Source organism: Pleurodeles waltl, chromosome 4_2, assembly GCF_031143425.1.
Source record: "Pleurodeles waltl isolate 20211129_DDA chromosome 4_2, aPleWal1.hap1.20221129, whole genome shotgun sequence".
Lineage (NCBI taxonomy): Eukaryota > Metazoa > Chordata > Amphibia > Caudata > Salamandridae > Pleurodeles > Pleurodeles waltl.
Window position 1 is genome coordinate 570953145 of NC_090443.1, and position 3996 is coordinate 570957140.

At 38.9% G+C, this 3996-nt stretch overlaps 1 non-coding gene across 1 annotated transcript; it reads left to right on the top strand.

Annotated features, from left to right (window-relative positions):
* Positions 1-492: 492 nt before the first annotated feature.
* LOC138294285 (U5 spliceosomal RNA) lies at positions 493-608 on the top strand. Its single transcript, XR_011203325.1, has one exon. It is a non-coding gene; the product is annotated as a U5 spliceosomal RNA (small nuclear RNA).
* The last annotated feature ends 3388 nt before the right edge of the window (positions 609-3996 follow it).

A 3996-nucleotide genomic window follows, 5' to 3' on the forward strand; every position in this document is an offset into this window, starting at 1 on the left:
CTAAAACGTTCCTCTTTGACAATGCTTGTTTTGTTACAGCAGCTGATGCAGCTTTACAGACTTCAAGTACAAACCACACTGGCTCATTCATGGTCTCGGAAAGAATAGCAATGAGCAAGCAAGTATGCTTTGACGTAGGCATATAAAAATCCTTTTCTTGGGTGCCACCCATCCTCACAAAAGCCCGTGTGAGGCACCATTCAAAATGTGCAGAGTTAAAGGGGCCAACATTACTGACTTGAGCAGGGAAACTATTGTGGTGCAGCCTTTCCTGTCACATGACCTAAATTTACATACCCATAATTCTGTGTCACTTCTGAGTCCTCCTGTTGTTTCTTTTTGTGGCAACAAGTGTTTTATCCATGTACCGGATTACAAAAATTATTATAAATTGGTTGTATTTTAAAGGCTTTTCGAAGGTGAACTTAGTAAACAACATCACCCTGTCTGTGTAATGGTTTCCTGGCGCCACAGATGTCAGCCATAGAACGCATTCTCAGTTTTTTCTTCAAATCCAATAAATCTTTCTCCTTTTAGTAAAGATTTCCGTGGAGAATAACATTTAAGAATTTCACTCAATTTTTGAAAGCCTTGTCAAGTGCAGGGTTACCATCATTTAGTAAACAAAAGTATAATAATATAATAGACAGATTGACTATTTTCTTGTTTCTGAAGTGCAACAACATTCTTTTGTTATCTGTCGATGTGCTTTTGGGGAGTGATTTTTACTGTAACGCAGTTGACCTATAACCCTGTTATATGACATATAAGAAGGACACATGTTGTACAAAAAACTCCATACCACCTGAAAAGACACACTACCATGTGGGAAGCAGCAATATATATCAACAGGTAAGAAAGGATCAATTGGTAAATGAAACACTGGATCGGCTCTTGCTTCTCCTTTCTCATTGATTATTGAGATTTTATTCAAATTCCCTCTGTGGCTTAATTGTAAAGATGTGTTAAAGCATACATTTACAAACATGTATATATATATATATATATATATATATATATATATATATATATATATATGCAATCCTGGGAAAGTCACTTAATCAACCTTTGTCTAAAAACCACAAGCAATAGCAAAGCCAATAGGTCGTATTTATGCATGATCTATTGACTTTGTCTATGCTATTTCTTAGTCGTGTACAGCAGCGTGGCTGCTATGAAACATGGCTGAAAGTAAAAAAGAAAATGAGCTACGGCGCTGTCAACGCTTGCTCTATTAGAGTATTTTTTAATATTATTATATTTTGAACCATATTGCACAGCAGTCTTGCAGCTGTACAACATGGCAAAAAAGATTGACAAAGCCAACAGGTCTCTCACAGGTGAAACCTATTGGCTTTATCAATGCCTTGGGAAAAAAGCAATATGATGAAGCTAGTGCTGGACGTTTCTGACTTATTCATTAGTCGAGGGCGCAAGCACTTTGACCTGTTGTAATCTATCTGTGGACTTCTAACCACACCCACCACATGCCCATCAATATCACTCATTCATGGGGATTGTCTTTCAAAAATTATTTGTTATCATTGGTAAATGCTTTATGTTTCCCCCTCCTTGGGGCGATTTTGTCTATACATTTGACTGAGAGCAAACTTTTACCTTTTGTGTCTCTCCGGTCTCATGCTCATGGCGGCTGTGGCGCTTATGACGCCTCTTTTACTTTTCATTTTCAATTTATGTGGCAAGAAAAGTCTAGTTAGGAATTTACAACACTAATAGTTCTAACTCGAGCAAACGCAAGACCCATTGCATTGCAAGGGCTTATTATTTTTTGCATTTTTATATGTCGTGAACAAAGGTATCAAAGAGCTTTACATTAGTACTAGTTCCTTTCCAGAAATTTACCCAGAATCACAGTATGTAGGGCATCCGCCTAGACTCCTACCCGGGTCCGTAACTTTAAAGTCCAGCTCACTAGCCGTTACTCCACATCCTCCACAAAAAACACTTGTTAAGTCTTTGCCTCGTTCAGTTGCTTGTCGAACACTTTTATTTTGTTTTAGTGTCTCTTATGACATTACAGCCCTCCCATTCACCAACAACCCGCCATCCAGTTCACTACCTACACCCACCTTCCCTTTCACCACCTCACCTGCCTTCCCTTCACCCAACCCCACCCAATTGCCAAAGACAACAGCTTGCCAATAAGCGAGACCTATTGGCTTTGCCAATACTTTTTTTCTTCTTTTTTTTAAATGCAAATAAAATAAGGAAATCTTTTAATTTGCCATGTAATAAAACCTTGAGTTCACTGCGTTATTGCACTCTTTGAAGAAAAATGAGTTTTAAACATGCGGTCTGCCTGCAGTTATAATGTGCATTGCATTTAAATTAAGGACATGGCCAGCTGACAAGAGTCATAATTTACATCCGCTTGCCTCTATAATAAAACAGCAGGGGACTGACACATTGGATATAAGACGGAGCACATTGGATATAAGTCGGTTTAGCAAGACCACCTCCTCTGTATCTCCCGATGAGATCTCTGACACTGTGTAAAATGGATCTGCCACTTTCTGACAGTGTTGTTCTCGAGATTCACAGCAGGACGCGTCACTCGGTAAAGAGTAGACTCTGTCATGCTGCTCCGAGTCAAGTCAGTTTCTCGAACCGATATATTGTGGACGCTGCCTACATTAAAAAAAAAAATGAAAAACCTTACTCTGGAGGGTCTTCCATGGAAGTAATAAGTACAAGCACAGAGGAAAAAATAATGAGACAGGACGTTCCATGTGGTTCCAGGAATCAACAAATATTCTTGATAAAGTGATTGTAGCAAAGTCACACATGAGAGTGATCCATAATTATCAAAAACTAAATTAATGTTTGTATATAGACATTGAAGGTAAACTCACGGCACAGGCGGGTGGAGAGGGAAATTGAAATACATATCAAATTATTGCAGAGGCTGATTTTGTGGTAGGAAGAGATGGAGTAATGTGAAGTTGAAAGGCAATGAGGAAGGAAAAAACTGATCAGTATCACTGGTTAATAATGTCTATGGAGAAAAGAGATGGAGTCAAATAGGAGGATTATGAAGATAGAATTTAATAAGTCTATGCAGACGGAACTCCTCTAGAGCTAGTTTAAGTTAATGGCGTCTTGTTATAATGACTTTAAAAAAGAAGGTAAATCTGCTACATTAAGCATAGTAGATACTGAAGCAATCTGGAAGAATATTCGAGTCCCTCCAGTCAATGACATACTGAGAATGGATTAGTTAGTTGTTAATAGTTGTCGGCCCCAGTCAGTTTGCAGTTCTAGGATGAGGAGCGGGCCCTCATCTTGTATTCAGACTTCGAACTCTGGAATCTTTTGTTATCTGATGTTGTTTGCTGAAAGAGCTGCATCTCATGCGGGGAGACATAGTTGGTGGGCAGCAGCATATTGCTTTATTCCCATCCTAACAACCCCCAGCCTCCTCTCTTCTAGGTTGGAGTGAAGGGGAGAGCTACAGCTAGCTGGAAATCACGCCATCTGGGTCCTATTTGCCCTTCCTACTGGTTTGCTCTCTTTCAGAGTGGGACCAGGAGGGTGAACCTCCTGCTGGGACCTTGTTGCACATTTTTGTGCGGGTGCTCATTCAACAGTAGACTGGTAAGGGTGTGGTAAGTAGCTAGTGATGCATTGAAGAACAGACTGTCACAACATATTATTACTTTTCTAGACAGCACAGTTTCCATTGAAATGTCCCCAAACTTTTCACTGATGTGCAGTTTTACTGATACAACCATAGCCCAGAAACAATAATGTATGAAAATCAGGTTCCAGCAAATGTTTATCATTTGCACTTCACCAAGTAAAGTTTCTTGATTTGTTTTCATCCTATTAAAATCTTTGTTGTCTTCATAATTCAGAATTACAATTAATGTGCTTCACTATTACTTTCCTAAGTAGGAATGATATCTGTTGATGATGTATTTGTAAAGTTAATTTACAGGTTTTTAAGTTTTGTTGCTGAAAAAATGACATCCCTCT